This window comes from Mobula hypostoma, chromosome 7 (assembly GCF_963921235.1).
Source record: "Mobula hypostoma chromosome 7, sMobHyp1.1, whole genome shotgun sequence".
In the NCBI taxonomy this organism is placed as follows: domain Eukaryota; kingdom Metazoa; phylum Chordata; class Chondrichthyes; order Myliobatiformes; family Myliobatidae; genus Mobula; species Mobula hypostoma.
Genome location: NC_086103.1, coordinates 165,600,485 through 165,626,914, shown reverse-complemented (window position 1 = coordinate 165,626,914; position 26,430 = coordinate 165,600,485). Strand labels below are relative to the sequence as shown.

At 41.1% G+C, this 26,430-nt stretch overlaps 1 protein-coding gene across 3 annotated transcripts in view; it reads left to right on the top strand.

The window, feature by feature from the left end:
- Window positions 1-26,430, top strand: part of gabrb3 (gamma-aminobutyric acid type A receptor subunit beta3) — a 729,956-nt gene that overhangs the window by 664,018 nt on the left and 39,508 nt on the right. The gene's annotated exons all lie outside the window — the stretch shown is intronic.

Sequence of the window (26,430 nt, the reverse complement as noted above, 5' to 3'; positions counted from 1 at the left end):
TATTATGTACCTCCTGTACCTAATAAAGTGGCCACTGAGTGTATGCACATGGTCTTCTGCTGCTGTAGCCCTGAAGTGTTCGACGTGTTGTGCATTCAGAGATGCTCTTCTGTACACCACTGTTGTAACACATGATTGTTTGAGTTACTGTCGCCTTCCTGTCAGCTTGAATCAGTCTGGCTATTCTTTGACATCTCTTATTAACACGGCATTTTCGCCCACAATACTGCTGCTCATTGGATGTTTTTTTTTATTTTCACAGCATTTTCTGTAGAGATTGTTGTGTGTGAAAATCCTAGCAGTTTCTGAGATAGTCAGAACCATCCTGTCTACACCAACAATGATTCCACGGTCAAAGTCACTTAAATCACATTTCTCCCCGTTCTGATATTTGGTCCAAACAACAACTGAACCTCTTGACCATGTCTGCATGCTTTCTGCCCTGAGTTCCCTCACATTACTGGCTGATTAGATATTTGCATTAATGGTCAGGTGTACAAGTGTACTTAATATAGTGACCACTGTGTATAAATGAAGTATATTTATGTTTTAAAAGGTGCTAACCATATTTAGCATCTATGGAGTGAAATGGACAGTCAATGTTTCAGGGTTGGAACGTATCCCTATCCCATAGCCCATCTTTCCCCTCTCCTGCTCTCTCAATCTGCCCATCAGCAACATAGTTCATCCTCCCTTCTTCTCCTCACCTCCTGCCCTGTATTGTCATGGTCCACTGTCCTCCCCTATCAGATTCTATCTTCTTCAGTCCTTTGTCACTTCCACCTATCATCTCCAAACTTCTTATATCATACTCACTCTTCTCTTCCATCATCTGCTTATCACTCCTCTCTCACCTGGATCCACCTCTCACCTGCCAGTTCTTGATCCATCTCTTACCCCCAACTTTTTCACTGTGACTATCTCTCCTCCTTCTTTCCAGTCCTGATGAAGTGTCTCAACCTGAAACATCAACTGCCCATTTCTCTCTATAGTTGCTGCCTGATTCATTGCGTTGTTCCAGCTCCTTCATGTGATGCTGCAGATTCCCAGCATCTCTTTTTGTTCTGGCAACTACATCTACATGCCCATGCACATGTGAATAGCTGGTACAAACTGAAAGCTCAGAGCTCAAAAAACTAATTTCTGCATTTAATGACCAAATAACAGTCGGTCCTACAAAATTAATTTCTAGTAACCATGCCAGTTGGACCCTAAATGTAATGGGCCATGTAATACACACGTCTGGGATCCCACGCAAGGACAGTCACAGCCGGTAGTCACCATAGTTAACCAGCAATCACCGTCCATGTCCCTGAATTTCAGAAATGCTATCAGGGTTAATGGATGTTAGGCAAATGGAAAGGATCTGGCAATGACAGGCTTAGTGCTAAATGCTAGTCTGCTGCAAAAGAAAGGCAGATCATTCTTATCGAGGTTTTGTTTTTTTGTTTTATATACCTTGGGCGTCCATTCTGCTGGTGACCAATCCCAGGAGGAGATAGGAGAGTGTTACCAAAATTAGGACCACCTTTATATTTAACTAGATTTAAAGTAAATTTACAGTAAATTTATTAATGTTGTTGGTTGTCCTTTGTTTGCGAGGATGACGTTTGTCTGGGCAGCTCATCAATTGTGCTCTCTGAGGTGGCTGGCAGTCCGATTCTAGAATGGCACGAGTGTTGACAGTGAGGGCAGATAAACTGCCCGGCTGCTGTTGGAGCAACTGATGTGGCCACTTTTCTCCTCTGTTGAGGAGCGACCAGGTCTGTCTCTACCAGGGCATGCCATCCAGTCCGATCCTGAGCACTCTGCTCAAGCTTCTTCACTTCAGTATCAGCATGTGCAAGGCTGGCTTTTATGCAGTTCTTGAACTTCTTACGAGGTCGCCACCTGTCTGTTCTTCCTTGTGACAGCTCTCCATATAGCAATTGTTTGGGTATTCTGGACTACTCCATGCGTTTAATATGCCCTGTCCAGCAAACAGTAAATTTTTCATTAAAGTATGTATATGTTACCATATATAGTTCCTTGAGATTCATTTTCTTGCTGGCATTTACAGGGAAAAAAAGCAATGTAATAGAATTTATGAAAATTTAAACATAACAGATAAGCACTAACAGGCAATGTGCAAAAGAAGGCAAACTGCAAATAAAATAAAACTGAGAAAGTGCTTTGTAAAGAGTCCTTGAAAGTAGGTCTGTAAGTTGTAGAATCATTTCAGAGTAGTGGTGAATGAAGTTATCCATGCTGGTTCAAGGGCCTGGTGGTTGTTCCTGAACCTGGTTGTGATAACCTTCTGCCTAATGGTAGTAGCGAGAAGAGGGTATGCCCTGGATCGTGGGGGTCTTTCACGATGGATGCTGCTTTCTCATGCAGTGCCCCATGTAAATACACTCATTTGTGGGGAAGGTGTTGCCGGTGATGGATTGGGCTGTGTCTACAGCTTTCTGTGGCCTTTTCCATTCCTGGGCATTGATGTTTCCATACCAGTCCATGATGCAACCAGTAAGATTTTTAGAAACAAGCCAAATCTATGCAAACCTTTAACTTCATTGTGATGGCACTTATGTGCTGGTCCCAAGACAGATTCTCAGGCATCTTAATACCAAGGAATTTAAAGCTACTGACTCTCTCTACCTTTGTTTCCCTAATGAGGACTGGCTTATTCCTGCTGCGTTCGATAATCAGCTCTTGAGACATATTCATGTTATAGTGATATTAATGAGTAATGCATGTCATTCAGGTATAACCTGATCTGAACCAAACCAATACCACAGCCAAACCGAACTTAACCCAAAACTTGTGTAACACACCCAAAAATCCTGAGGACCTTATAAATGTTCTTGGCTTAAACTGTCAACTTTTCATTCCGTTCAATAGATGCTGCCTGATCTACTGTGTTCTTTTAGCATTTTGTTTGTGTTGCCCTGGATTTCCTGAATCTACAGAATCTCTTTTGTCCAAGACAGAAGTCTGAGATTTATTTTCAGAGCTGAATGGTCAGGTCTATTAGACCTGGGTTAATTAGGCATGATCTGAGGGATGGAATGGTTTGTCAGTTCTTGCCCAAATTTCTAATGCTGATACAACTTCAACCAAACGATTTGCAACGGATATTGAAGATGAAAGGCATTGATGTCCAGTCATGCTTGTAGCACTGTGCCATCAGGATGTGTGTGAGAGGCAGATGCAGTGTATTAGAGAGTTTCAGGAAGGTTTAGTGATATTGAACGAGGGGATGAAGCATTCAGAAGGCCACTAGAAGAGCTCAAAGCCATTTCCAACTCTTACCAAGACTAAACGGAATAGTCAAAATTTAAAGTAATCTCTAGTGCAGTGACAAGGTGGACAACTTTGTAATCTCAAGTTTCTACGAACTTAGTGACTCTGGGGACTATTTAGTAGGGAGTCAGCCACAATGTTGTCAGTCTGGAGTTACATATACAGTATTTTTTTTGTAAACTGTATTGTATTTCATTATTTTCCTCTAAGTGCATGTAAGAAAATGGATCTCCAGGTAGTATTCAGAGAAAAAGGCATACTCTAGTAATAAATTTACTTTGAACTTTAAACTGGATGGTCCTTTGCAACAACCCAACAATTTTACGATCATTATGTCTGATACCAGCTTGTTATTTGAGGTTATTTTACTAACAGCTAAGGTGGGTCATGAGCTCATGTCACCAGTTAGATGTAAACTAGTAAAATGCTAGTTATAGCTCCAGGCAAACTAAGCAAATTTACACACTGTTTTGTTACTACATTAATAAAAAAAAACAATATGTTGGGTTTACTTCGGGTTTTCAGTGTAGCACAACATCCAAAGGAACTTAACAATAATATCAAACCAGCTTTCATACTAAGCCACACAAAGAAGTATGAGGAAAAAATCCAAAGCTCGAAGGGGTGGGGGATTGAAATATGTTTAAAGAGTAGAGAATGCTGTCAGGAGGAAATGCACATCTCAGACTTACATCATATGGGTTGATTCTTTAATGTCCTACGGAACTCAGGGATATGCAAAAGTACCTACTTAGATGGAGGACAGGGACCAGTGGTGGAACAATGAAAGCGGACAAGAAATGTTGAAAACTAACAGATTTGGCTTGCATCTTACAGTGCTGAAAGATGGGATCTGCTCCAAATTTCGTGAAATATTTTTTCACTTTTATCACTATAGACTGGAGATGCGTATTTCAAAGATGATCCCAAAGATTTTCCAAAGCTTGGAGGGCGGGGCTGCACTTTCCAAAGCCCTTGGAAAGAAATTCCAAACTTATGACCAGAAATCAAGATCCCTGGACAGGAATTCAGCTTCCAAACAATATAGACTGGATCTCTCATTCCAGTCCTTCTGAGCGATATTTGCTTCCAGGGATTCCATTATCCGCTCTTCCCTACCCTCATGACATTTATTCCCACAAGTGTATTAAGTGCTTCACCTCTTCCCTCAACCACCATTCAGGGCCCCAAACAATCCTTCCAGATGAGGCCACACTTCACCTGCAAGCCTTTCCTGGTCATCAATTATATCCAATCCTCCCAGTGTGGCCTCCTTTACATCAGTGAGACCTGACACAGATTGAGGGATGACTTTGTAGAACACCTTTACTCTATCTGTGACAAAATGCTGGATTTTCTGGTTGACACCCATTTCAATTCAACTTCTCATTCCCATTCTGACAGGTCTGCCCAAGGCCTCCCTGAGGAGATCAAACTCAGGTTGGAAGAGCAACCCCTTATATTTCATCTGGGTAACTTCCAACCTGATATGATGAACATCAATTTCTCCAACTTTTGGTAATGTTATCCCCTTCCCTCCTTCCTATTGCCTCTCCCTATTCTGATTGCCCTCTCACCCCTTCTCTTCTCCTCACCTGCCCATCACCTCCCTTGGGTTCTTCCCCTCCTTCCCTTTTTCCCATGGTCTGATTTCCTCTCCTATTAGATTCCATCTTCTTCAGCACTTCACTTCTTCCATTTATCACCTGTCCCCTCCCAGTTTCTTACTTCATTCCCCATCCCCCCACTCACCTTCACTATCAGCTGATCTCACCTATCACTTGCCAGCTTCTACATCTTGACTGATCATTTCCATGGATGCTGCCCGACCTGCTGAGTTCCTCCAGCGTGTTGTGAGTATTGCTTTGACCCCAGCATTTGCAGAGTATTTTGAGCTTGTACATCTTCCCCTTTCCAGGCATGATGACAGGTTTCAGCCCAATAAAGTCAACTATTTATTCCCCTCCATAGATACTGACTGATATACTGAGTTCCTCCAGCATTTTGTGTGTGTTCCAGGTGGAATCTCTTCCTCCTGAAGCTTATAATAGGGAATTTTTCATATAATTTACATAAAGATGACCCACCCAAGGCTCAGCGAATAGAACTATTCCTTGCAAAGGCCACACCTACATCTTACACAGCTTCCAGACAGGACATCCCTCTTCTCAAGCTCGTAGACAGAAACAATTCCTTTCAAAGCTTGTCAACTGTACCTTCCCACATAAACCTCAGACAAGAAATGGTATTTGTAAAGCTCATAGGCAGTGGATGCTTTGAAAGTCATAGATGGGCCTCATTCCTTTGATGTTCATAGATATGATCATTTCCCCTCAGAATTCCCAAAGAGAAAATCATCATCAAAAACTTGTGGGAAATGGATTCCTGTCTCTGAGCTATGTCCCTCATCATCAGGACACATTCTTTCCATTGGCCTTGGATAGGACATGCTCCTTCTAGAATTCATATTCGGGGTCCTCTTTCCAAATCTCTGGAGCAAGATAACTTCTTTGAGAGCATGCATGAATCATATAGATAATGTTTATTCCTTCCAAAGTTTGAAAAAAGTAATTACCCTATCCAACATTCTTGGATACAAATACTCCCTCCAAATTTCACTTGCTGGACATTTTGCTTGCAAAATTCATGCACTAGATCATTTTAAAGCACATTGTAAGGTCCTACTACTGCCAAAGATCTTGCTCAGAAATTCTCCTTTGGAAACTCTTAGAGAAGAACCATTTTTGCCATTCATTAGAGACTGGGCCTCCTTTTTCCAAAGCACATAGATACAAGGCCTTCTCTAAATCTTATTTGTGGGCCCTGGCATTTCTAAAGCTCTTTGGCAGTACCCATTCCTTAAAAATTTCATGGACAATTTTTCCTCCTCCCGAAGTTTGTATTTAAGCCAGCTATTTCAATGTCTTGGTCAGGAGTTCTCATTCCTAAACTTGAAGGGTGAAGATGTCTTCCAAATCTCGCCTGTTCCAACTAAAGCACTATCTTGTGAAGCTTATTGCCTTTTAATAGAAAGTCATAGAATGGAGCTGTATTAAACCTCTTAAACAAAGCCTGGCCCTTTGAACCTTCACCTTAAAATGTTACTTCTTCTAAAGTCCATAGACAAGACATGGTCCATCCATGTCTCATTGACAGTAGGTTATCCTTCCAAAGATTCTGCACAGAACATTCTACTTCCAAAGAACTTCTTCATTCATCAATTGAATTGAGCTTCTTCTTACAAAGTGTGAAGACATGAGATTGCTCTCCAAACCTGATACATTGAATCTGTTTGTTTGATATTTTATAGACAGATTCACCTCTTACAGACAAACTTGGACCTTTTAAAATTCACAGGCAGGACCTGCTCCTTCCAAAGCTCATAGACTATGCATGATTTTCCAAAACTCATGCTCAGAATCTTCTTTATTCCATAGCTTGTACTCCTGAAGCTTATGAACAATCTTTCTACTTTTGAAGCTTATAATCAAATGCAAAAAAATTGACAATTAACTGGTAGAATTTGATTGCTATTTCTGAGTTACTTATTGTACTTCAGTGTTTCTTTGTTGTGGCATATCAAGTTTATTTTATTGTCATTCAATATGTATAACGCCTAATGAAACAATATTCCTCTGGACCAACACTTTGTATAACACATACACATAACACATGAAGTAATATTACCAGTAGTGAATTAACAAAAATAAGTTGCATTTATGACATAAGTTAAAAAGTAAATAGCTTAATGCTACTGTCGCTTCATGCGTGATGAGACATGGAAAGTTCCAGGGTGTTCAGCAGGCTTAGGACCAGGGGAGAAGCTGTTTCCCATCCTAACAATTTTGGCCTATTGCTACGGTACTTCCTGCCTAATTGTAGGGAGTCAAAGAAATTGTTAGACGGATGGGAGGGATTATTGACAATGCTAAGAGCCTTCTTGATAAATAGCTCTGATGGGTGGAGGATGATCGTCTCAGCAGTCCGCACAATATTTTGTAGGGACGTGTAGTTGTATGTCTTGTTATTCTTCTTCCAGATGAAGATGCAGCTAGTCAGGACAGTCGCCATGGTGCCCCTATGTTCCTGTAAAAATTGAGAGAATCGGGGTTGGGGGGAGCCTCACTTGCCTTAATCTTCCCAGGAAGTGGAGAATCTGCATTTTCTTGACCAAAGAGGTGTTGTTGAAGGCCCAAGTGAGATCATCCATTATGTGCACTCCCAGAATCTTGGTGCTCTTAACTCTCTCCATGGAGGAGCCGTTTATATGCAGTGAGGAGTGGTCGGCCTACACCTTCCTAAAGTCCACAATCTTCTCTTTGGTCTTGTCCATACTGAGAGTCAAGTTGTTGTGCTTGCACCATTCTACTAACTGCTTTACCTCCTCTCTGCACATTGTCTCATTGTCGTGGATGATGAGGCCAACCACCGTTCTGTCATCAGCGAACTTAATGATTTGGTTTCAACTGGATCTAGCAGGGCAGTCATGCACCAGCAGCAGGCTGAGAATGCAGCCCTGGGGAGCACTGGTGCTCTGCATGATGGAACTGGAGATGTTTCTGCCGACATGGATTGACTGTGGCCTTTCTGTCAAGATGTCCAGGATCCACTTACAGAGAGAAGTGTTGAGACACAGTGAGGACAGTTTACCCATGAGCTTCTGAAGGACAGTTGTATTACATGCCGAGCTGAAGTTAATAACCAGCATCCTGGCATGTTCAGCACCATTTTCAAGGCGAGACAGGACAATCACAATAGCAGTGAACTCCCTCAGTAAAAGTGTCTACACTTTATTGTTAAGAACTCTGCCATAGATGAACAGTGGGTCATTGCACCTGAAGCATTCCAACATTAGTTCTTATTAACATAGTTACATACAACTATACCACAGGTCTTGCCAGAAATCGTGGGAATTCTGTCAGCCCGAAAAGAGATGACGCCCTCTAGTTGGATGGCTATTTGAGGGGTGTTATATTGAAGCCACATTTCCATCAGGATGAGGGTGCAGCTGCCTTCATCTCACCCTGATTCAGTCTCATATGAAGGTAAACTAGTTTATTTTCTAATGATTGAACTTTTGGAAGCAGAATCAATAGGAAAGCTGACCTGCAGAGTTTTGCCTTTAGTCTTGCACAAATACCATCTCACTTCTAACACTTTTGTTTCCTTGCACGCTGTTTCCGATAACATCCTCACTGAGTGAATGTAGCAGGGGACAATATGGAACACAATGAGCCCATGTGGCAGAGCTCACCTGCTGTCTAATAACTCGCTAGTGAGGTAGACTTGCAATGCTTGGTGTTCTTAATATCCAGAAGTGTCTTGTAATCATAAGAAAGACATGAAGGATGAACAATTACACTGTTAGGTGAGCCAGAGTGGCTACTGTGACTGGATGTGCCGCCATCTTGGATCAGTCTGGTCATTGGATAGATGGTGTTGTCATTATGTAAGTCAGACACATTCTATTTATCCTAGAGTGTGACATTAGGTTGGATATGCTCAGGGGACTGTTTCAGAGTGTCCAGGCCTTTGTCTAAATTTAACACTTTTGTCATTGAGATATTACAACTCTGAGTTTCTGGCTTTCTTGTGCCTTCATTTTTACAGACAATGTACTATACTATTGCCAACTTGATGTTACCCAATTATTTCTTTTCAGTTGTTTTGTCTTTATTCATTTCTCACACTAGACCTTAGTATTAAGGATTCCAATTGCATTAAGAAACTCTTTGAAACGTTTCTTAATAATGAACTCAGAAAAATCCATTGACTGTATCAATGCCACAGCAAAATTATCCAAATTTCTTGATTTCTCTTAGGAAAAAAATGGAAAATAAAACTAGATTAAAATACGAGGATTTCTGCATCCTGCTGTAATATGCTAGCTTTCTTCAAAAGAAAAAATCTGAAATGTAGGATTTCGTTCTGAGTGCAACTGATAGTTGGGTCAACACACACAAAATGCTGGAGAAATTCAGACAAATGAACAGTTGAAGCTTCAGGCTGAGACCTGAAAAGCTCCTCCATAATGATTTGTGTGTTGCTCTGGATTTGCAGCGTCTGCGGAATCTCTAGTGTTTATGATACGTGAGCATTCGCTGGAGATCAGATCAATTTTAGTGGAGTCAGACTTTGTGGGAAAACTTCATTCTTGTTCCTCTTGTCGTGAGCCACTTGAAAGCCTTCATTGCATCAAGGAAGTACATCTTGTATATTCTGTAGGATTTTTGCTCAAGTATGGTGATCTTAATTGGGAAATGGACACCTAATTCAAGAAAGGAAAATGGAAATTGTAATAAATACTGGGAACAAAGAACTTGTTTATCTATATGCAATTGGACTGCAGCACTGTTCCCTCTAAGCTGCACGGGTGCACGGCTGTGCTATAACTGAAATGTTTCTGTGCAGAGCAGCTGGATTTTTCTTTCCTACAAGGTTGATATAATTTTTAAATCTATGTTAATATCATTGTGAAATATCTCGTAATCAAAGTTCAAGTTCAAATTATATTTATTATTATTAAAGTATGTATAATTTGAACAGCCTTGAGATTAGTCTCCTTACAGGCAGCCACAAAACAAAAAAACCCAACAGAACCCATTAAAACAGAAGGCCGGCAAACATTCAAAGTGCAGCAAAAGCAAACAAATTGTGCAAACAACAAAAGTAAGCAAACAACGGAAGTTCATGAAAGTGAGTCCAGTCATTACTGCAGCCAATCCACTAGCCTGTTAGTTGTAGGCCACAGCCTCAGTTCAGCATACAGAGGAATAAACCCTGTGGAGCAGCAAGCTGAACCAACCCCTCCCTTGTTTCCAGCCCCGACACCCTAACCTTTTCAAAATGGTGCGATGCTTGAGTCGCCCAAACCTCAAGCCCGTACCCAACTTTTTCAATTCAGCGTGGTACTTAAATTGATCAAACCTCAGATTTTCCCTTGCTGTTGGATCGGGGCCTCGCTGCTTCGATATGCTCTTGGGCCTGGGTCCCACCACCTAAATTTAGCCCGTACCTGACCTTTCCAATTCGACCTGGCACTTTAAATTGACAAAACCGTGAGGCATTCTTTGCTCTTTGGCCCAGGCTTGGGCCCCACCACCTCAGCTCTGCCTCACCTCAGTTCTGCGGCATTGAATCACCTCCAACTCTGCTCCAGCAATGGCCTAACATTGGCTCATTCACTCTTCTCAGGCCCAGGCCCTGCCACCTCAATTTTTCCTCTACATGCCATTCCACAACTGTCCTGTACCTTTGAGACTTCAGTGCATATTGCACTAGGTTGTGCAGGCAGTTCAAATATTCAATTCTGAAAGGGTAGTTATAGGTTATAGATTGATTTTTCTCCTGAAGGCACCAATGCAATCTTAAACTGAATAATCGGATCCTAAACTGGATTAATTACATGTTAATGAATATAATCCATAAATTTTCTAAGTAATAAATGTACCACAACCTTTACTTTGAAACTTTTTAGATCTTCAAGTTATCTACATTGTCAGTGTTTCAAGATACTACACAGTTGCAAATTGTAACAATAGACACAGAATGGAAGGTGATAGCTCATGGTTAATAAACTGCCAGCCCACTGAACACTGACAATGATTGTTTAAAAGTTTATGAAAAGTGGAAGATTTTCTTTGTTGTATTGTATTTTGTTGTACCCTTCAATTGATAAATAAAATTAAATGTATGCGATTTTTCCATTTTCATTCTAAATATTCATAGTATGCATATTACAAAAAAAACATTCAAAGTACCACGCAGTTTTCAGGCCATGTGAAAATTTCCTGCTCAGAGCAGTTGTTGGTCTGCACAGCTGTAAAAAATAAATTAGAGGGAGTGTAGGCGGCAACGGATTGCTACCATATTCTTTCTCAAAATAATAAAATAACATATTGTCAGGAAACAGAAGAAAAGCAGCACAGGCTAAATGGAATATGTGTCTGAAGGATGTGCAGGTACATAGAGATACTTGAGTGTTTATGAGTATAAATCTTTGTAAGTAGCAGAGCATGTTGAAAGAGTAATTAGTAAAGCATATGGGAATCTGAACTTCATTACCACAGGCATAGAATACAAATGAAGGAAGTTTACAATAAATCTTTGTAAAATGTTTGTTAGATTACAAATGGATTGTAGCTTACCACATTCCAGGAATGATCCTCTAGAAAATCCAAGAAACATTTGCCAGAATAATTCCCAGAATGAGTGCGTATAGTATTTGTAAATAATACTATACTTTTTCACTTATGGTCAGAAGCTGATTGCATTTCATTGGCTTTATATCTGTACTCAGCACAATGACAATAAAGTTGAATCTAATCTAATCTAAGTATGGGCTGAAAATGATAGGATTGTTATCCTTTCAATTAAAGGTTGCGATAAAATGTAGAGATGTTCAAAAGTTTTAGAAAGTACAAAGAGAAATAAGTTGCCTATTGGTAGGGACTTCAAGCATCAACAGACTTGTGAAGATCAAAATATAAATATGACAAAAATCTTCTTATATCTATAGAGTAGTTATGAGCTCGAGCTCCCTGATATGTAATTGGATTGGAACATGGGAGAAAGTAATTTTCAAGGCTGTAGGGAAAGTCTAATGGAATGGCAGTGAATAGAATGCTCTGTATGGAGATAGCAGTGATTAGATGGAATGAATGGTCTTGTTTCATATTAGAATGATTTAAATCATCCATCCATTAAAATAAACCCAACTATGACCATAGCAATTAAACCTTTGAAATGTTAGAGAGGTGCAGATGGAAAGCAAGAAGTCTAAGGCAGACACAGTCCTCTAAGGGAGACTCGGTCCTGATGCGGCGTTTCAGCCCAAAATGTCGACAATTCCTTCCCCCCCTGCAAATGCTGCTCCACCTGCTGAGTTCCTCCAGCAGAATGTCTATTGTTTGATAAGTCTGAGGGGATGATTTTCGCATCCTGTTCCAACAGGAAATATGACAGTAGGACTCAGAATGGATAAGCCATAGATGTCCAGGATACATCAGCATAACAGGACTGGATCGGGTGGATAGTCGAGGACCTTTTCCCAGGGTGGAAATGGCTAATACGAGGGGGCATAATTTTAAAGTGATTGAAGGAACGTATAGGGGGAATGTCAGAAGTAAGTTGTTTATACATTGAGTGTTGGGTGCATGGAATGCCCTGACAGGGATGGTGATAGAGACAGATACATTAGTGACATTTAAGAAATATTTAGACACATTGATGGTAGAAAAAAATGGAGTGCTATGTAGGAGGAAAGGGTTAGATTGATCTTAGAGTAGGTTAAAAGGTCGGCATAACATTGTTGGCCGAAGGGCCTGTACTGTGCTGTAATGTTCTGTGTAAGGGAAGCAGGGCTATCAGTCATATTAATATCTTGAGACATGCCAGAGAAATCTCTGCAAAAGGAGAAGGCAGCACAGTAATTGTCTCAGAGAGCTGCATATAGTGTCAGGATGCCATTAGCAACAACGCTGCTGTGGTTAAAAAGCCCCCAGTTTAACGTTTCAGGAGCAGTTTGTTCACTGTCATTTGGATGCAACTTCTCACCATAGCAACCTGAGGAGCCATAGCAACACATTCCCACCCACAGAACTTGCAGCAGAAGGTTGAAATGCCTGACTTGCAGTTGCTGGCTTGCATTTACAAACATATCATTGATTGCTTTCCTCCGGAATCTGCAGCGTGATGTTTAAGGGTCTGATGAACTAGTATAGCAAGTAGTATAGAAAAAAATATATATATATCAACTTTAAAGACGTTAAAGGTCTTTCACCATATACTCTGTAAGTCAGAGCACAAAAAGCCAACACAGCAGTACTCCTGAGGGTTTAATTCCCTCCATGAACTATTTTTAGCTAACTGAATGCATTAACTTCCATCTTCAAGTCTTTTAACACAGTCTTCAACCAATTTAAAATAAATGGACTAACTACACAGAATATCATGAGCAGGAAGCTACCAACAATGCACTCTAACACTAGCCCAGAGTGAATTAAACCCTTGGGAGTTTTTGACCTGGTAGGTCACCTCTCTGGCATCTCACTACTGAAATCTCTCTCTTGTCTTAATTACTAATACATTGCCTTTTTTTATATATTTTTTTGTTCTGTTATCTTTTCAATTCTGAAAAAAATAGAGCATTTTTGGTGGCACACGGGCTGATAGGATTGTAAAAAGAGTTTTTGGCATGTTGGCCTTCATAAATCAGGGCACTGAGTGCAGTAGCTGGGATGTTGAAGATATACAAGCTCAATTTGTTGTATTGCGTGCAATTCTGGTCACCTACGTACAGGAAAGACATCGATAAGATTGAAAGAGTACAGAGAAATTTTACGAGGACATTGCTGGAACTTGAGGATCTGAGTTACAGGGAAATGTTGGATAGATTAGGACTTTGTTCACTGGAGCGCAGGAGAATGATGGAGATTTCTAGAGGTTTGTGGAAGGTCATGAGAGTGTGGAAAGTGCTACCAGAGCAATTGGTGCATGCGAGCTCGATTTCAATGTTTAATAGAAGTTTGGAGGGCTATGGTCCTGGTGCAAGTTGATGGGAGGACACAGTTTAAATGGTTGGGCACGGACTAGATGTGCCTGTTTCTGTGCTGTACTTTTCTTTGACTCTATACCTCTAATTATATAACATTATGAGGTATAGTCATAGTCATACTTTATTGATCCCGGGGGAAATTGGTTTTCGTTACAGTTGCACCATAAATAATAAATAGTAGTAGAACCATAAATAGTTAAATAGTAATATGTAAATTATGCCAGTAAATTATGAAATAAATCCAGGACCAGCCTATCGGCTCAGGGTGTCTGACCCTCCAAGGGAGGAGTTGTAAAGTTTGATGGCCACAGGCAGGAATAACTTCCTATGGTGCTCTGTGCTGCATCTTGGAGGAGATAGGGTGTTAGGCATTTTCCCATAAAGTTGGGTGAGACTAGATTAGAGGGCACAGTGTTAGGGTGAGTGACGAAATATTTAAGGAATACCTGAGGAGGATATTCTTCACTCAGACTAGTGTAAGTGTGGAGCAAGCTGTCAGCAGAAGTGGTAGATGTGAGTTCAATTGTACCATTTAAGAGGAGTTTGGATAGGTGTATGAATGAGAGAGGTGTGGAGAAAGTAGGACACAGAATAGAAAGTTGTCACTTTAGAACAGAGACGAGAAGAACATTTTAGCCAGTGGGTGGTAAATCTGTGGATTTCATTGCCACAGGTGTCTGTGGAGGTCAGGTCATTGGACATATTTAAAGTGGAGGATGATCAGTTCTTGATTAGTAAGGGTGTCAAGGTTTACAGGAAATTGGGGCTGAGGGGGGAAGTATATCAGCTACGATCAAAAGGAGTTGACCCGATGGGCAGAATGGTCTGATTCCAGAGGATAAGGTTGGCATGGACTAGATGGGCTGAAGGGCCTGTTCCATCACCCTACAACTCTAAAATAAACCTTAGGTAAATGCGTCAATCTTCAGTGGTCCTGAATGCAAACTCCAGTCTGCATGTTCTAATCTTTTATGGTTACGGAGGTCCGAGTAAGATGGCCAACCATAAAACAGCATTTCAACATTGGATCTGGAGACTGCAGCCCCAGGACATCCTCGCTGTCTTCTGAAAACTGTTTAATTAGATATAAGTAATTTTAAAAATTAAATCACAGAAAAAGTAAGTTAATTTAAAAACTATTAAGGTTAAATATGTCTGTGAAAGTTCTCAGTCATCCAGGTCATTGTATATCAAGCAATAGTAAATCAAGGCAACTGGATTTGTTGTGTTGTCTAGAAGAAGTTTCGCCACTCGTCCGAGAGGCTTCTTCAGTTCTGATCCATGGTGGGTAGTTTTTCAGCTTATAAACTCTGTGAGTTGTTTAAAGGTATAGCAATTACATGAGGTTTGTTAAGAGTCATAGAGGTAATGAGAGAGTTACTGGTATTACCTTTGCATGAATAGAGGCATGAACTGTTGTGGAGACATCGGGGTAGAGATGTTAGAACTGCATTGTAAGTAGCTAATAGGTGGTGTCATACCTCACCCCCCTCTGTTCAGGGATGGGTTTTCCAGTTTGACAAAGATTTCTTTTTTAACCCCTCTTTCAAACCATCTGTCCTCCCTGTCCAGAATGTGCACATTATTATCATCAAAGGAGTGTCCCTTGTCCTTTAGGTTAAGTTAAACAAAGTAAAGATAGCTGAGCAACACACACAAGGAGGAACTCAGTGGGTCCTAACCCGGATCTGGGCCGTGCCCTCCAAATATCCTGAACTGGCTCTCGGTTTTCTTTTGCACTACCATACTTCCCATTTTTCTATGTTCTATTTATGATTTATAATTTAAAATTTTAATATTTACTAATTTTAACTATTTTTAATATCTTTAATATTTAATATTTGTAATCCAGGGAGTGTGAAGCGCAGAATCAAATATCGCTGTGATGATTGTATGTTCTAGTACCAATTGTTTGGTGACAATAAAATATAAAGTAAAGTATAGTCAGGCAGCATCTATAGAGGGAAATAAAGAGGTGACATTTCTGGCTGAGATGCTTCATCAGGTCAATTGTTGATTTCCCTCCATAGATGTCAGCAGACCTGCTGAGCCCCTCCAGCATTGCTCAAGATGTCTTGCATCTGATAGCTGACCTGCACTTGCTTTTCCGCTCAAGGTTAAATGAATAGGGTTTGCATTCCTTGTATTGGCTAATCGTGGCAAAGAGCTTTGGGGTCAGAAGCGATGTGCTCTTGTGCTCCCCTGCTGGACTTGATGCTGAGTCCAGTAACGGGGTCACTGGCATCCAAATTCCAGCTCCCGCTGGAGGATCGGACAGGGTGTAGCGTGAGAGGAGAAATCTTGCAGTTTCTTATGGAATCACAGACTAAAGCTAATAATGATCTGACTCTTTAGCTTCCAGATTCAGATTCATTTATTTATCACGTGTACATTGAGACATACAGTGAATTGCACCGTTTGCATTAGCAGCCAACACAACCCAAGGGCGTGCTAGGGGGCAGCCCGCAAATGTCTCCACACATTCCGGCGCCAAGATAGCGTGTCCAACATGCTCAGCAGAGCACAACAAAACACAAAACGAGCAACAAAACACACAACGAGCAACAAAACAACAACAAAGCAAGTCACTTTCCTCTCTACCACCCATGCACACACAGTGACAGACCTCCAACACCACGACTGGCCTACAAGCATCTCGCCTCCAGTGGACTCCCATTCAGAGCAGGAGTCGGACAGACAGTTCCTTGAATGCAGTGCCCTGTTCAATAAGATCATGGATGATTTACTTCAGGTGAAATATTTAAGAGGAACCTGAGGGGGGAACTCCTTCACTCAGAGGGCGATGCTAGTCTGGAACAAGCTTACAGTTGAAGTGGTAGATGCAGGTTCAAGTGTTGCATGTAAGGGGTTTGGATAGGTAGATAGATGAGAGGGGTATGCAGGGCTATGCTCCAGACGCAAGTAGATGGGACCAGACAAGCCAAAGGGCCTGTTTCTGTGCTCTAGTGATATGTGACTTTAAGACTTAATTGTATCCCAAAGTCTGCATCCACAACGAGTCCTGGCTTATCAAGAATCAGCCTTCAAAGACTGTTTTATCAATGCTTGAGGAAGTGTGCCAATGACTCATAAACTTCTGAAAGAAATAAAAAAATCACCTCAGTTCTGCTATAACTAGATGACCCCTTATTTTGTGAAAAGTAAACACAAAATACTCTACAGATGCTGGAGTCAAAGCAACACGCACAACACAGTGGAGGAACTCAGCAGGTAGGGCAGCATCCGTGGAAACAAACAGTCTGTGTTTCGGGCCGAGACCCTTCAGCCTGACGAAGACTGTTCGTTTCCACGGATGCTGCCCTACCTGCTGAGTTCCTCCAGCATGTAGTGCGTGTTATTTTGTGAAGAGGGATCCCTACTTTACTGAGGCCAGGAGGAAACGTCCTCTGATGCTAGTTGCTCTACCATCAGACTTTAACCAATATCCGCAAGAGGAAACACTCTGTCCATGTCCACCCTGTCAATACTACTCAAAATATTTAATATCACGGCATGCAGTTAAACTCGTAATTATTATTACTGGGACAGAATTTTAAAGTGATTGTAGGTAAAGTGGAGAAGGGACGTCAGGTGAGTGGAACATACTGCCAAGGCTGGTGATGGAGGCAGATACAATAGGGAAATTTAAGAGACTGTTAAATCGGCAAATAAATGAAAGAAAAATGGAAAGCTATGTGAGAGGGAAGGGTTAGATTGATCGTAGAGTAGATTAAAAGGTCGGCACAACATCATGGGCTGAAGGGCCTAAACTGTGCTCTATATTCTAAATCTATATGCACATTCAAAGTAATTTAGATTAAATTGGATGCGATTATATTTATTGCCACCTACATATTTAATTTTTGGGGTCTTTTATCTAACTTATCCCACCACATCTCAATATCCACACCAAAAACAATCTAATTGATCAGAGCACCATGTTTTAAAAGCCACTTTCTTAAAACAAAATATGTAGTTGGAGACTTAAAACATATTAGCTAAATGGAGTCTTATTGGTGTGAACAAATACAAAAGGATATTTTTCAATAGGTTGTCAGGATTTTTAAAAATAAAAATAGCTAAAGCTCTAAGAATTTGCTGCACATCCACTGATTTCAGAAAGACAAAGTCATTTGATTTTCAATGTAGTTTGATGATGTTGTGTTAAAAGTCTTTGCTAATTTTAAGGTAGTTTGAGTATCAATATGACGATATCTATGCTGGGATCTGGCTTCTATACACTGGAGTTTGCCTGCATCAGCTATGGCAATAATTAAATACAGAACAATGCACTTCAAATTATCGAGTTTGATTGTACTTTCTTCAGTCAAATGATTAAAATCTTGATTAAATTCTGCTAATATATTTACGTTTAATGAAGCACAAAGAATTGGCACACTTTTACCTCACGCTAGGTTTTGTTCAACTATTTATGTTGCCTAATGCATGCACTGCAAAAGCATTTTACCCTGCATCATCCATGACAAGTTCATTACCCTTTATCTTCCTGCCACTGATGTAATGAACGGCTGTACCATCAGTTTTCAACCAACATTGCCTTGCAGTGGGGTATTCTCTTGCAAAACTTCTCAGTCCACCTACTATTCTTTTTTCTCTCCCAGCTTCAAATGGCTCCCCAGTCTAATTGGACACTTCAGTTGTTTCCAAACACCTGGATGTTAATTGGGAATAAAGGACCATAAACAGGCTACTTGTCCTCTCCCAGAGGTTCTCCTCCTTCTGAGGCTGTTCTTAACTATCAATTGATCTTAGGCTGACCCTTCATAATCAAGAATAATATGCTCCATTCAGTTTTGTGGGCTCTGTGGTGGTTAGCAAGAGTAATGTGACAAGCAGAAGGTGACTGATGGATCTGTAGATTGTAATCTTTAATCTGGGACATTGTGTATGGACCGGATGTTCTCATCATCATCTTGAATATTCCTTGAGCAACATACACAAACTGTTGGAGGAACTCAGCAGGTTAGGCAGCATCTATGAAGAGAAATAAATAGTCCGTGTTTCAGGCCAAGACCCTTGAAACATAAGACCATAATACCATAAAATATAGGAGATGAATTAGGCCATTTGGCCCATTGAGTCTGCTCAGCCAGTTTTTCATGGCTGATCCAATTTCCCTCTCAACTTCATTCTTCTACCTTTTCCGCATCTCTATCTTTCATACCCTGACTAATCAAGAAGCTATCAACCTCTGCCTCCAAAACACCCAATGACCTGGCCTCCACAGACACCCGTGGTATTGAATTCCACATATTCACCACTCTCTGGCTGAAGAAATCCCTCCTCATCTCCTCTCTAAATAGACATCCCTCTATTCTGAGGTTGTGCCTTCTAATCCTAGGTTCCCCCACTTTGGGAAACATCCTCTTCACATCCACTCTATATAGGCCTTTCAACATTCGATAGGTTTCATTGAGAAACCACTTATTCTTCTAAATTCCAGCGAGTACAGTCCCAGAGCCTTCAATCGCTGCTCATAAAATAAACCTTTCATTCCTGGAATCATTCTTGTAAACCTCCTCTGAACCCACTCCAATGTCAGCATATCTTTTCTTAGCTAAGAGCCCCAAGAGTACTCACATTACTCCAAGTGAGGCCTCGCCAGTATCTTTAAAGCTTGAGCATTATATCCTTTCCTTTATATTCTAGTCCTCTCAAAATGAATGATAACACTGCATTTGCCTTCCTCACCACTGACTCAATCTGCAAATTAACCTTTAGCAAATCCTGCACAAGGACACAAGGACTCTCTAGTCCCTTCCCACCTCTTATTTTTGAAATTTCTGCCCGTTTAGAAAATAGTCCACATTTTATTCTTTCTACCAAAGTGCATGACCATACACTCACCGGCACTGTATTCCATTTGCAACTTCTTTGCTCACTTTCCTAATCTGTCTAAGTCCTTCTGCAGCCTCTCTGTTTCTCAACATTACCTGTCCCTCCACGTACCTTCGTATCATCCGCAGACTTGGCCACAAAGCTATCAATTCTATCACCCAAATCATTGACATACAACATAAAGCATAGCAGTCCCAACACCGATGCCCATGGAACACGGCTAGTCACTGGCAGCCAACTAGAAAAGGCTCCCTTTATTCCTACTCCTTGCCTCCTGCCAATCCTCTATCCATGCTAGTATCTTTCCTCTAATATCATGGGCTCTTATGTTGGGCAACCTCATGCGTGGCACCTTGTCAAAGGCTTACTGAAAATCTAACTACACAACATCTACTGATTCTTCTTTGTCTATACTGCTTGTTATTTCCACAAAGAATTCCTACAGATTTGTCAGGCAAGATTTCCCCCGAAAGAAACCATGCTGACTTTGGGCTATTGTATCATGGGCGTCCAAGTACCCTGAGTCCTCATCCTTAACAATCAACTCTAACATCTTCCCAATCACTGTAGTCAAGCTAACTGGCCTACAATTTCCTTTCTTCTGCCTCCATCCCTTCTTAAAGAGTGAATTGATACCGGCAATTTTCCAGTCCTCCGGAACCATTGCAGAAACTAGTGACTCGTGAAGATCAATGCCAAGCCACCACCCTTTTCAGAATCCTGGGGTGTATTCTATCTGGTCCAGACAAGGTGACTTATTTACCTCAGACCTTTCAGCTTCCCAAGCACCTTCTCCTCAGTAATAGCAATTGCACTTACTTTTGCCTTCGGACAGTGTCAAACTTCCAGCATATTGCTAATATATTCCAAAATGAAGACAGATACAAAATACCTAATTTGTTAATCCGCCGTTTCTTGTCCCCTATTACTACATCTACAATGTCATTTTCCAGAGGTCCGACACCTACTCTCGCATCTCTTTTAATCTTTATATATCTGGAAATCTTCTGGTATCCGAAAGATTTGGTTTAATTGGCTAGCTTATCTTCATATATCATCTTTTCCCTCCTTTTTTAGTTGTCTTCTGTTGGCACATCTCTAACTTCCCACTACTTTTTGCTCTATTATATGCCCTTTTGCTTTTATGTTGTTTTTGACTTCCCTAGTCAGCAACAGCTGAGTTATTCTGCCTTTAGAATGCTACCTCTTTTTTGGGATACATCTATCCTGTGCGTTCCAAATCTCTCCCAGAAACTCCAGCCAATGCTGTTCTGCCATCATCCCTGCTAGTGTCCCCTTCCAATCAAATTTAACCAGCTCCTCTTTCATTCCTGATAATTCCCTTCACTCCACTGTCACGCTGATATGCCTGACTTTAGTTTCTCCCTCTCACGTTGCAGGCTGAAGTCTATCATATTATGATCAATGCATTCTAAGGATTTCTTTACGTTAAGCTCCATAATCAAATTCTGTTTATCACAGTACACCCAATCCAGAATACTCCTTCCCCCAATGGCCTCAGCCACAGGCTGCTCTAAAAAGCCATCTCATAGGCATTCTATAAAGTATCCCTCTTGGCACCTAGCACCAATCTGATTTTCCCAATCTATATGCTTGTTGAAATCCTCCATGACTACTGTAACATTGCCCTTTGACTTGCATTTCCTATCTCCTGTTGTAATTTGTAGTCCACATCCAAGCTACTGTTCAGAGACCTGTATATAACTCTCATCAGGGTCTTTATACCCTTGCAGTTTCTGAACTCTCCCCACAAGGATTCTGCATTTTCTGATCCTATGTCACCTCTTTCTACGGATTTGATTTCATTTTTTATCAACAGAGCCACCCCATCCCCCTCTGCCTAGCTGCACTGACTGGTTATTTCTCTCCATAGATGCTGCCTGACCTCCTGAGTTCCTCCAGCATTTTATGTTTGTTGTTTGCTCAAGATTTGCAGCATCTGCAGAACCTCATTTGTTGAATATTCTTCCTTAAATTTGAGCATAAGGTAGTGAGATGCTGCATTTCTTCAAGCACTCCATTAACTCTTTTCCTTCACGCTCCCTTGATGGAGACTGAGATGCTCCACTGTTCAAGTAGATTATGGCTGATCCAAATTTTAACCCTGATGGATTACTAATCCTATAATAAAGCAGTATCAATCAGTCCCAATTGTGAAAATGTCAATTGATTTCCAACCCTTTTGCAAAGATTGTATATTTGCATTATGTTTAAAGTATGGAAGACTTTCCTCACATTAAACCTCAACTAAATCATACAGTCATAGAGTACTAAAGCACAGATGCAGGTCAGTCATCCCACCTAGCCCATGCCAGCCTGGTCTTGTCCCATCTTCATGTACCCAGATCATGGCCCTCCAGTTTTCTCTCATCCATGTACATATCCGAACCTCTCTTACATGTTACAATTGAACCAGAATCTACCACTTCCACTGGCAACTTGTTCCATATTCACACCATCCTCTGAGTGAAGAAGATCCCCTTTAGATTTGCTTTTAATATTTCACTTTTTGCATTAAACCTATGACCTCTAGTTCTAGTCTCAACCAACCTGAGGGGAAAAGGCCTGCATGTATTCACTCCTCTTTATGCCTCATAATTTTGTATACTTCTACAAGATCTCCCCAAATCTCAAGGGTAGTAATCTTGGGATTGCAGCCTGTGCCCCATGACAGAGAGGATAGGAATAGAATGAGGTGGTAGATAAATGCGTGGCTGAGGGATTGGAGCAGGGGCCAGGGATTCAGATTTCTGGATCATTGGGACCTCTTCTGGGGCAGGTGTGACCTGTACAAAAAGTGCGGGTTGCACTTGAATTCAAGGGGGACCAATATCCTTGTGGGCAGGTTTGCTAGAGCTGTTGGGAGTGGTTTAAAATAATATGGCATGGGGATGGGAACCAGTATGATGGAGCTGGGCATGAGCCAGCAGGTTTACAAGAAGATGATGTAATATTTAATATTAATGTAAGCAAGGACAAGCCAGTGTTTGGGTACAACTGCTGACAGAGCAAGGAGTTTAGTTGTACCACAGAGGCAAAATTCATAAGGGCGAAGAATGCAGGACTGAAAGTGCTGTATTTAAATGCATGTAGCATTCGGAATAGGGTGGAGAAACTCATGAGACTGGTCGGTATGATGTTGTGGGCATCACTGAGTCATGGCTAAAAGAAGGCCATAGATAGGAGTTTAACATCAAAAGATATACTTTGTATCAAAAGGACAGGCAGGAAGGCATAGGTAGTGGTGTGGGTCTATTGGTAAGAGATGGAATTACATCTTTAGGAAGAGATGACATAGGGTCAGGGAATGTTGAATCTTTGTGGGTAGAGTTAAGAAGCTACAATGGTAAAAAACAAATATTATAGGAATCATAAATAGGCCTCTAGATAGTAACCAAGATGTGGGGTTGATTGAGATTGCAAAGAAAGCTGGAAGGACATGTAATATGGGTAATGTTACAATTGTAATGGGGGATTTCAATATGCAAGGGGATTGGGAAAATCAGGTTGGTGTCAGATCGCAAGAGAGAGAATTTGTTGAATGCCTAAGAGATGGCTTTTTAATGCAGTTTGTGTTTGAGCCTACTAGGGGAAAGGCTACCTTACTTTGGGTGTTGTGGAATAACCCAGATCTTATTAGGGAGTTTAACGTAAAGGAATCCTTAGGAGACAGTGATTATAATATGATTGAATTGATATTGCAATTTGAGAGGAAGGAGTATAAGTCACATGTATCGGTATCACAATGGAATAGCCATTACAGAGCCATGAGAGAGGAGCTTTCCCAGGTGGATTGGAGGAGGATACTGGCGGGGATGATGGCAGAGCAGAGGTGGCTGAAGTTTGTAGAAATAGTTTACAAAGTGCAAGATAGATATATCCCACAGAGGAAGTTGTTCTCGAATGGCAGGCTAGGCAGCCATGGCTGGCAGGGGAAGTTAAGGACTGCATAAAAGGCAAGGAAAGTACATGTAAGGTAGCAAAAGTGAGTGGGACATTGGATGATTGAGAAGCTTTTAAAATCAAGGAAGGCCACTAAAAAAAAATATAAGAAAGGAAAATATGAAATATGAGGGAAAACTAGCCAATAATATAAAACAGGATACTAAAAGTTTTTCCAGTGAAATAAAGAATAAACAAGAACTGACAGTTGATACTGGACCACTGGAAAATTATGCTGGTGAAGTAATAATGGGGGACAAAGAAATGGCAGATGAACTTAACTTAAGTACTTTGCTTCAGTCTTTTTTACTGTGGAAGACACTAGCAGTGTGCCAAAGGTCCATGCGTGTCAGTGAGCAGGAGTGAGTGCCATTTGTTGTTACAAAGGAAAAAGAGCTAGGCAAACTCAAAGGTCTTAAGGTGGATAAGCCAACTGAACCAGATGGACTACATCCCAGAGTCCTGTGAGAGGTTGCTGAAGAGATAACGGATGCCTTGGTCATGATCTTTAAAGAATCACTTGATTCTGCACGGTCCCAGAGGACAGGAAGATTGCAAATGTCACTCCACTCTTTAAGAAGGGAGGAAGACAAAAGAGGAAATTATAGGCCAGTTAGCCTGACCTCAGTGGTTGGGAAAGTGTTGGAGTCCATTATTAAGGACGAGGCTAATGATAAATAAGTCAAAATCAGTACGGTTTCCGTAAAGGGAAATTTTGCCTTAATAAATCTATTAAAATTTTTGAGGAAGTAACAAGCAGGGTGGACAAAGGAGAGGCAGTGGATGTCATTTACTTAGATTTTCAGAAGGCATTTGATAAGGTGCCTCACATGAAGCTGCTTAACAAGATAAAATTCGATGGTGTTACAAGAAATGTAGTAGCACGGATAGAGGAACGGCTGACAGGCAGGAGGCAGCGAGTGGGAATAAAGGGGGCCTTTTTTGGTTGACTGCCAATGACGAGTAGTGTTCCTCAGGGATCAGTATTAGGACTACTACTTTCTACATTGTTTGTTAATGATTTGGATAATGGAATTGATTGCTTTGTGGCAAAGTTTTTGGATGATACGAAGATAGGTGGAGGGGTAGGTTGTGCTAAGGAAGGAATGCAATTGCAGCAGGACTTAGACAAATTGGAAGAATGGGCAAAAAAACTGGCAGATGGTATACAGTGTTGGGAAATGTATGATAATGCGTTTTGGTAAAAGGAACAATAGTGCAGACTATTATCTAAGTGGGGAGAAAATTCAAACATTAGAGGTGCAAAAGGGACTTGGGAGTCCTTGGCAAGTCTCCCAGAAGGTTAGAGAAGGCAAATGCAATGTTGGCATTTATTTCAAGGGGAATAGAATATAAAAACAAGGAGATAATGCTGAAGCTTTATAAGACACTAGTCAGGGTGCACTTGGAGTATTGTCAACAGTTTTGGGCTCCTTATCTCAGAAAGGATGTATTGTCATTAGAGAGAGTCTGGGGGCTGTTCACGATAATGATTCTGGGAATGAAGTGGTTAACATGTGAAGAGCATCTGGCACCTTTGGGTCTGTACTCACTGGAATTTAGAAGAATGTGGGGGGATCTCATTGAGACCTATGGAATGTTGAAGGGACTAGATAGGGTGGATTTGGAGAGAATGTTTCCTATTGTGGGGGTATCCAGAACTAGGGGGCACAGTCTCACAACTGAGGGGTGACTCTTTGGAACAGAAGTAAGGAGAATTTTTTTTTAGCCAAAGAGTGGTGAATCTGTGGAATGTTCTGCCACAGACTGTGGTGGTGGCCAAGTCCATGGGTATATTCAAAACAGAATTTGATAGATTCTGATTGGTCGGTGCATCCAGGGATATGGTGAGAGAGTAGGTGTATTGGTTTGAATGGAACTCGGGATGAAATGGCGGAGTGGACTCGATGGGCTGAATGGCCTAATTCTGCTCCAGGTCCTTATCATCTTATGGTTTTTCTCCTGCACTCCAGGGAATAAAGCATTAACTGATTCAACCGTTCCTATAACTCAGGTCCTCAAGTCCCAGCAACAGCCTTGTATATTTTCTCCACACTCTTTGATGCTTATTGTTGTCTTTCCTGCAGGTAGGGGTCCAAACTGCACACAGTACTTCAATTCACTAACACCTTATACAATTTTAACATAACATCCTTTCTCCTGTACTGAATGTCTTGAACGTCAATGTGCCAAAAGCCCACTTTACCTGTGATGCTACTTTCAGAGAATTAATGATCTGTTTTTGCAGGTCCCTTTGCTCTTTTATAATTTAACTCTTCCTCATTACAGATTTCCCACAACCAAAAAATGACACCTACTCTTTCATCACCATCATTATGTGGCTTGTTTATGATGTGGGCAATCATCTTCCCGTGACCGTGGCAATTGTTTCTGCAGAAGTAGTTTGCCATTGCTTTCTTCTGGGCAGTGTCTTTAGAAGGAGGGTGATTCCAGCAATTATTAATACTGTGGAGAGATTGTCTGCCTAGCATCATTGGTCGCATAACCAGACTTGTGATATGCAGTAGCTGATCCTATGGCTTCATGTGACATTGATTGGGGGAGGCTAGGCAGGTGCTACACCTTGCCCAAGGGTGACTTGCAGGGTATCGGTGGGAAGTGCCTTATACCTCCTTTGACAGAGATGTATATCCACCTCACCAGCCAAACACTATACCCTGTCTGCACTATAGAATCCTGTAATGGTCTGAAATACCAACAGCAGATCACTCCATGATCGTCAGTATTCAACCAAACACATGCTCTATCTA